At 34.5% G+C, this 9,667-nt stretch overlaps 1 protein-coding gene across 1 annotated transcript in view; it reads left to right on the top strand.

The window, feature by feature from the left end:
* The first annotated feature begins 291 nt into the window (after window positions 1–291).
* LOC123558580 (E3 ubiquitin-protein ligase HERC2-like) overlaps window positions 292–9,667 on the top strand; it is a 197,919-nt gene continuing 188,543 nt past the window's right edge. Inside the window, exon 1 of the mRNA XM_053544141.1 lies at window positions 292–386. The gene's annotated coding sequence lies outside the window, so the exon portion shown is untranslated. The remainder of the gene's footprint in view (window positions 387–9,667) is intronic.

The following is a 9,667-nucleotide window of genomic DNA, read 5'->3' as shown; positions in this document are numbered from 1 at the left end:
TTGATCAATAAATTAAGAAATAAATGGGTACTGCAGTACGGCCGGATTTTTCAATAAATTCTTTACTGGATAGAAAGGACGGCCGGATTTTACACTTTGCCACAAATAGTAGCAGGATAAGTGGTCATTAATACAGTAATAGGTATTCTATGTTTATACTATGTTGTGCAGTATGGCTTTTTTAATGATATATTTTCAGTTCATCCAGCCCCACTAAGTACCGCTGGGGAGCCAAAGACATTTTTCGTTTCCCGTTGTTGGTTTTCACTAACAATAAAAAACAGCGAACCAGTCAAAGACTCGGTGGAATTATCTCCCTTGAAAAAATTTATGGGAAAATGATCTTGCACCAAAACAAACTGAATTTTGTGAAAACTAACGAGAAGGTAAAGCATCAGTACATCATATAGCAAAAGTAGGCTTGTTGTTTAATAAGTGACTTTGATAACCAGATTGAGAATTGGCATGTTTAGGCAAACAACGCATTACGAGTATTCGCTCTATTGAAAATTCGTACCAGTCAAAATATCAGGATATGACAAAAAATATATGGATAGTGGTAACGACTTACCTTTCGCTTCCAATGTGTTATCATCAGGAAGGTCTAATACGGGGAGTAGAAACTCCGTATAAATCAATACATTTATCTGTATTATGCTGTCGTCCATCAGCATGCCCATTCACGCACTGCAGTACGTGAATCACGTACAAAATATCAAATGCACGCATAAAAATCACTTGTTGGGGGTACATGCACGCAGAGATTCGGAACTCCAGTTCAGCTGCCAAATCGCTGTTTATTTCATCGCGCACTTGCCAATTGTTTGGTATGGTCTAAAACGCAGATCCGGTCCACGAACGTTATAATTTCGTTTCCATCACCGAATTCTCGGCGTAATTGTCAGCTGTATGGAGGGGTTTGGTAAATGTTTTAGTCGGACGTCACACGGGTCGTGTGCAAAAAAAGAATGGATACGAAACGCAAAAAGGCATTTTAGCTTTAAGAAACACAGCAAAAGGTTAACAGTATTTTATTTTTCGATATTTAACTGCAATTTTGATACACATTGCAGTTCTATAATAGTTTGGGCATTTATTATTGATGGACGAATTTTACCAGACTTCAGTTGACTGTATGTTATTTCGGACGAATCGTGTTCCGTTCACGAAATTGGGAATACATGAACCTTGCTGAAAACATATTTATATTTAGTATAATATAGGGAGGGGTCTTTTGATTCAGAATTTCCTATCTTAACTTTGGAAAAACATTTTACTTTTTCTAAAATTATCTCATCTGTTATACCCCACCCACGAGAGTTCTGTATATATATAAAAAAAAACAAAAAAAAAACAACGTAGTATACAAATTTCAGTAGTTAAATAGAAAATTTTCAGATCTGCCATGTAGTGTACCCCCAAATTTTGAAGTGTACCCCTATTTTGCAAAAGCAGGGGGTACATGTACCCTCAACTTTAAAAATGAGTGGGCATGCTGGTCCATACCTGTAAATATCGACCAGTCGTTAGCGATCGATATTTTGTTTTCGCCACTATCGATTAGCGTGTAATTAGCATATTACCTCATGTTAATCATGGAGCTATAACACTTATTTTTCAGCGTATTTAGTTTAGTGTATCAGCTTGTGTTAAGGTTTTTTCAAATGTTTCAGATTTTTTCGAGGTTTCGCTTGGCTTAAAACAAGGGGAACCACTCTCGCCAATACTTTTTATACTCTTCGTAAATAACATCACAGCAAACCTTGATTTTAACTCATTAACAGAGTACGACTTGCAACAGCTTTCTATTTATTTGTTGATGTTTGCAGACGATATGGTACTATTTACTACCGACCAGAAGAGTCTCCAGGCACAGCTAGATAGCTTGTATATTTACTCTGTTAAATGGGGGCTTAAGATAAATATTGATAAAACGAAAATATGTATTTTTAGAAAAAGAAAACAGAATATTGATTTTCAGTGGTACATTAATGATACACCAGTGGAAACTGTGAACTCTTTTTGCTATCTTGGTGTGAAATTTAATTGTAATGGAGCTTTATCTGAAGCTATTAAGGCACTGTCTGATCAAGCACTTAAAGCTGTTAATGGTCTATATTCACTATTTTCTAGGTTAAAATTTGATGTTAAGACTAAATTGACACTCTTTGATCGTATGGTTGAACCAATTTTATTATATTGTGCTGAAGTATGGGGCGTATACGATACAAGTTGCTTAGATAGAATTCATATGAAATTTTGTAAAAGGATACTCAGTGTAAAAATGCAAACCCCAAATATGGCAGTGTTGGGGGAACTTGGAAGGTATCCTCTCTCAATACTGTGTAAAGAGAGAGTTCTAAAATATTGATTAACGCTTGTAAATAATCCAGATTCTATCATGACTGATATTTTTAGAGACCAATGTAACAATGTCAATTCTCCCCGATGTTCAAACTGGCCCAAATATGTTAAAACTCTTTTAGAACAATTAGGATATGGATATTTATGGAACCATATAGCGCCAAATATTAACTATTTTCCAATGCTACAAAAACGGTTAAGAGACCAGTTTATACAGGAATGGCATGGTAGTATTACAAACATGCCAAAACTAAAATATTATTCAAGATTTAAAACGCTGTTTATGTTTGAACCATATCTCACAAATGTTGATAATGATAACTTAAGAAAATTACTCAGGCGTTTTAGAATGTCTTCACATTGCTTAGCTATTGAAACTGGAAGGTATAGTGGTATAGCTAGGGATCAAAGAATATGTCAAAATTGTAATTTAAATGTTATAGAATCTGAGTATCATGTGTTATTGACTTGTCCTAAATATAAAATCTTACGTTCAAAATATTTGCCAAAAACATCGTGGCCAAATCTGAAAATGTTTGACAATTTGTTGTCATCTGCTAAGAAAAAAGTCCAATGGAATATATGTAAATATTTGAAGGAAATTTATTTGTTAAGGGTTTGAAATCTTGATTACAAATTATTTATACGCATGATTTGAAAGAACTGTATACTGTTCATTAGCCAAAGGCATATATATGTCGATTATGCTAATAAATGTTGTTGTTGTTGTTGTTGTTGTTGTTCAAAGGGTTTACCAGTCACATGTTAAGTGGCGATAATTAGATGATCAGAGATTGATCTAAAGGGATTCTGAAGCAAAAACAGCATGCGACTGCATGTGGTGATAAGCTTAATTATTATGAATTAACTCGAGCTCACTTCCCTGAAGAAATATTTTACCACGTAACTTCAAACCTTTATCAAAGGGCCGATTTTTGTTGGATTTGAATAAAAAAAAAATGGAAAATAACAGAAAGCTGACACTTTTCTTAATCTTGTAGAGCCATAATTATAATTATTGTTTATAATGTCAGATTTCTACATACAGAAACAAACATTCTTCTTGAATGTAGGGAATGTTTCAAACGAAACTGTTGTTTAAACTCCAAAAATTAGTTTAATAAATTTAATCTTAAAACTGATGTGTGAAAAATACAATGTATTTAAATTAAAATAACAAAAAATTTTTTATAAAAAGGCCGACAACGAAGTTACATTTAGTATTCCGAACTTTTAGATAAAACTGCAGAAAATCATCTAGGTTTAACACGCATTTAATGGTGAAGAACAGAGCAATATCATAAACAAATATTTTCAAGCAACAGTTTACAGTTTTTACTTGCTATTTTCATTAAACTATGTCCTAATTTTTATGTTCTAAATACTCTGAATCAACAAGGCAAATATCATGTAAAAAACGACATCTTTCTCTCTGGGTAAGACAAGTCTAGATTTAGCCATTTTCACAGGGCAAAAAGTAACATTAATGTAGATATTTTCCATTTAAAAACAGATGCAGGCAATAATTTCATGATAGAACTTTTGTTTTCAACAAAAAATTCAACAAATGCATTCCCAGATTTTCACTGAAAGGACGAGTTAAACTGTAAGGCGTAAGTGTTTGAGTAATAGCAGAATAACCTACGGCATACGCTTCTATTGGACGACAGCATAAGATAAGATAAATGCCGGTTTCCAGTCCCCGTATCAGTTGTTCCAGGTTATCATGTATGATTGTACACATCATCATGTAGATGTGCAAGTTCTAGTATATAGTACCAGGTATAGTATTAGCTGAAAAATTTCAGCTCAGAGTAGTCCAAAATATTAGACGTGTACATGCTCATTTTACAACAAATACAAGGCTGTCGCGGATGGTCTGGCCGGTCCGGCCATGGCCAAACCACTTTTTTGGCCAAACCATTTTTTTGGCCAAGAATAGAATCCGCCGTAAATTGGCCATACCAGTTTTTTTCGCATTAAATTTCATCTTTTGCTTTGATTAAAAGTGCCGAAATATTGCCTTGTTAATGTAATTATCTACAGCGAGCAGTATCTGCCATGATTGCCCGCAGGTGTGAAAACAACTTCGGCACACTTCGTGTCACACATATGGAATTAATCTTAAACGATTTTCTTATGGATCTTTAATCCGGTATGATTTAAAGGACGATTTCTTTTATAATCTATAATTATTGTTTAAATAAAAAAAAATCATGCTGTTTGTTTAAAAAATTGGAAACAATTGTGTTTTTCGCGGCGTAATAAAACAAAACTAACCGAAAGCTAATTTCTTCTGATTATTTGGGCTAAAAAAGAAACAAAAAATGAAATGAAAAAAAAATATAGAGGGGATATCTGTATCACTATCAGACTTAGCCGTTGCATTAAATTTGATGCCATCGTGTGATGACACTCACAGAGGTGTTGAAATAGTTGTTTTCTATGTCTTGGCTGACACTCAGAAACTGAAATACATCAACATTTACAGCAATCTGCTAAAATTGGGCAAATGTTGAATAGTTATTCTTGAATTGACTGAAAATCTTAACCGAATATGCTTTCAAGGTGCAAGAAAAACGCACTTACTGGCATCCTAAATCTTAAAATTTTCTCGGGGGAGACCCCCACAACGCCCCTTAAGAGAGGGGAATATCCCCCCTCCCCTCTCATGCACTAACCCCTACCCTGCCTTTGGCACTCGCGGTCCCATGGCCGGACCACTTTTTCGAATCCGGCGACGGCCCTGTTTTACCTTTGACATTCATTATTTCATTATTTAACATTTAATTTTCAGTATGCATTGTAACTGACAGACTTCAAAATGTAAAAATATGTTATGTCAGGTCTTATGTAAAGGACTAAGCTCAGAGATGTTTATGCTGTTTTGGATCTCAGAACTGAAATGAATCCTGTATTGAAACCTAACCAGAAATTGTGCCAGAAATCTGTCAAGCTTTAATTTCCTCAAATGAAATGCCATGGACTCGCGTTTTACTTTAAATATTTCTAATCCATTTTTCTTTCGATCTGACATAAAATCAGGGATTTTTTCCTTATAATATAAGTGGTACCGAATATCGGACACATTCACAATTGCAAATGGTCTTTCACAATTTTCAAATTGGGTCTGCCAGACCCATTCACAGTTGGTGTGAAATTCTCTAAAAATAGTAGAAAAACTTTAAAGAAGTTTGTTATCGACTTTTGCGAGGAAAAGTGTCTGATTTGTCAAGATTTGTTACGTTCGTCACCCTGTATTATCGACACTTGAACATTATTCATAACTGCGTTTGGGTAAAAAATTCACAATTAAGGGGGGAAAAATTCACAATTTTGAGAAAAATGACGCTAATTCTAATTTTTCTGGTACCGGACCCATTCACAATTTTTTTAAAAAAATCACTGAAAATAAACCATGCAACAAATTCTGAACGCAAGTTATATACACAAATTTCAGATTGCTGCTTGCAATATTTGCCCACCCTTGCAGTTGAGACCTGATCAGAATAGTGTTTTCATTTTTAAAACACAAAGGCCGTATATAATCTTTATTTATTGATCTTTTTTGTGAATTTAAACCTCGGGTAAATTTTTCATGAACTTTGTTGAAAATGGTTACATTTGTGATTCAATAAATTTCATATATATACAAAATTTTGATCTTGATCAGGGGTGTAAATTTTTTTTTCACACCACTCGCCCTGCAGGGCTAGTAGCCAGTATTATCTACTCGCCCTTAGTGCACAGCCACTCGCCCTAATAATTGACATTTTTAATACTGTCACTTTTATGAAAGGAGTATTATGTACAATAGTATAGAAATTTTCCCGAAAAATATTTATTTTGAATTTTTAAGTGTCTAAAAATTTGGACACAATAATCATCGTCCATCCACCCGTGTTGAAAGAGAGAAAAAAAACGTTAAAGATTATCAGTAATTATTCAGTTGATAAACTAAGTAATTGACCTTGTTTTCATGATCAATTTACACCCCCTCAAAGAGCTAAAAGAAGTGTGTCAGTATCTTGACATCTGAAGTGGAGATCAAAGCGGTATTTTTGCTCGAGATTGTCATGGCATTACGTCATGTTTTCGCGCCATGTGACACATCACTGTCTGATCGTACCGCATTGGTTCTTAAAATTGCTGAGAAATAGAAATCAATAAAAAGTTTCTTCTTTAATTTGTTATCAAAAGCGAATGTGCTATATCCCGTATAAAAGGTAAATGTCTCAAATGATAGTTACTATAGTGGATATCCTACCTCTGTGGCCTATTTGCTCTCAAGGAATTTACATTATTGTTTGACAAGAAAAACTTTTAAATTGTTGGTCAAAAAATACATGTACAAAGATTCATTTAAAACTTATTAAAAACCGCAGTGACATCACATTGCTTTATTTTAAAATCGCATTTCTATTTACGTTCACGAGGTCACCCGTAACTCTATTCTGCCGCACTAACAGAAATCTGTTTGCCAAAAATCGTTTTACTCCATGAATTGTAATTGCTGCCGCTTTTTCATTATTTAAGATTTTTTTATTCTGTTTTTTTTGTACTTTCTGGTCAAAAGTCTGAATTTTATGTCTAGAGTATTCATCATTTATTTACTTTTAGAAAGAAATAAGTAACTAAGATCGCGCTGTTTGAATTTTTACAAATGATTATATGAAAATTCGACCGTTTTTATAGAATTTTGCCTACATTTCTGTCGATATCTTATTAAAATCATTATAGAATTCAAATAGTATTATGTCTCAAGAGGTGCTGAAAACTTGAAGCGAAAATGTTAAAAAATGAATGCACTACGCACGGTTTTTGTGTACGTGTCGATGTAAATTAGATATTACGATAGGTCGCACGTGCTTGTGGAATGGAAAATTACCCACATGACGTTTTGATATCTTTACGATTCGCGGGTAAATTCCAGTCAAACCAGGTAGCGACTGAACCATCTCAAAGTTTGTTGATGTTTTGGAATGTAATTTCTGAATTTTGGTAAAGTAAGGACTTAAAAACCACTCGCCCGATCGGTCGAGTATACAGCGAGGTCCACTCGTCCTACTCAGACTTTAACTCGCCAATGCGAGCGGGCGAGTGGAATTTTACACCCCTGTTGATTTTCAAAAATAACCTTGTGCTCTTAACTTTGCATGACATAATCAGTTTCTCATGAGAGTCAGTGTGCAGATGTTTCTGTTTGACACAGGTTACGCCATAAGTTAATGGACACGACCATTCGAAAATTAAAATAGAGTCGGTTAAGTTATGGTAGCAAGAACTGGCAAAGTATGTGTACATCAATTTTTGGAAGTGGCTAGATGTCCGATAATCAATATACATGATGTACTATGTTCTGCTGTATTACTGGTATATACGGTGATTGTGTGGGAAAAGGTATGATTCATTGTTATAAAGTTTTGTTTGTTAATTTTTTTTTTAGAAATATTGCTGTCACTCAAGTTGGAGAAGTTTAACAGCAATTTCGGTCAGTCGTCGTTACCGGTATTTATTCAAGCAGTAAATCTGAATTTAACAATTTATGAGCACGCTCGGAGTCTAAAATACGAAAGAAAAGCATATATTTAATATTTTAATTCTTCATTCCTGAGAAAAACACCAATTTGATAAAAAAAGCTTCCATAATGACAAACAGAGAGCTAGTTACCATAGTAATTTATTGAATTCATGATCATGTTTTTCTTGGGATTAAGGATAAAAAATACTTCTGTTTCCATCCACTTGCAATATATTTAAAACCACCAAAAAAAAATAGTGTCATTTGTATCATCTGTTTTTTATAGATAAATTATAGTCTCCTCTCATAAAATACCATATTCAGTATTCATATTGAATATTGATTACAGGACAGATTGTAGAGCATTTTATGGGAAATTGAGAGGTTGTGTTTGGTTTCCACGAAAAGCCGATTATTTATGTTCTACATGCTAATTTGAACAAATACCAATACCAAATTTTCTTCCACTTCTGATTCATATGGAGAAGTTGTCAGGGAATGAGGAGAAACAAGTCAGTACTGGTACAAAATCAGAAACACCTTTTAGGTCAACTGTTGGTCTTTTTAGCTCACCTGAGCAATGCTCAGGTGAGTTTTTCTGATCGCTCGATGTCCGGCGTCTGTCGTCCGTCGTCCGTCGTCTGTCAACATTTAGCTTGTGTATGCGATAGAGGCTGTATTTTTCAATTAATCTTCATGAATATTGGTCAGAATGATAACCTTGATGAAATCTAGGCCGAGTTCGAAAATGGGTCATCTCGGGTCAAAAACTAGGTCACTAGGTCAAATCAAAGAAAAACCTTGTGTATGCGATAGAGGCTGTATTTTTCATTTAATCTTCATGAATATTGGTCAGAATGATAACTTTGATGAAATCTAGGCCGAGTTCGAAAATGTGTCATCTCGGATCAAAAACTAGGTCACTAGGTCAAATCAAAGAAAAACCTTGTGTATGCGATAGAGATGGTATTTTTCAATTAATCTTCATGAATATAGGTCAGAATGATAACCTTGATGAAATCTAGGCCGAGTTCGAAAATGGGTCATCTCGGGTCAAAAACTAGGTCACTAGGTCAAATCAAAGAAAAACTTTGTGTATGCGATAGAGGCTGTATTTTTCAATTCTTCTTCATGAATATTGGTCAGAATGATAACCTTGATGAAATCTAGGCTGAGTTCGAAAATGGGTCATCTCGGGTCAAAAACTAGGTCACTAGGTCACATCAAAGAAAAACCTTGTGTATGCGATACAGGCTGTATTTTTCAATTGATCTTCATGAATTTTGGTCAGAATGATTGCCTTGATGAAATCTAGGCCGAGTTCGAAAATGGGTCATCTCGGGTCAAAAACTAGGTCACTAGGTCAAATCAAAGAAAAGCCTTGTGTATGCGATAGAGGCGGTATTTTTCAATTGATCTTCATGAATTTTGGTCAGAATGATAACCTTGATGAAATCTAGGCCGAGTTCGAAAATGGGTCATCTGGGGTCAAAAACTAGGTCACTAGGTCATATCACGTAAAAACCTTGTGTATGCGATAGAGGCTGTATTTTTCAATTGATCTTCATGAATTTTAGTCAGAATGATTGCCTTGATGAAATTTAGACCAAGTTCGAAAATGGGTCATCTGGGGTCAAAAACTAGGTCACTAGGTCAAATCAAAGAAAAACCTTGTGTATGCAATAGAGGCTGTATTTTTCAACTGATCTTCATGAAATTTAGCCAGAATGATTGCCTTGATAAAATCTAGGCTGATTTCGAAAATGGGTCATCTGGGGTCAA

The sequence above is a fragment of the Mercenaria mercenaria genome, chromosome 5 (assembly GCF_021730395.1).
Source record: "Mercenaria mercenaria strain notata chromosome 5, MADL_Memer_1, whole genome shotgun sequence".
Lineage (NCBI taxonomy): Eukaryota > Metazoa > Mollusca > Bivalvia > Venerida > Veneridae > Mercenaria > Mercenaria mercenaria.
Note: the sequence above shows the minus strand (reverse complement) of the source record. Positions and strands in the feature narration are given on the sequence as shown.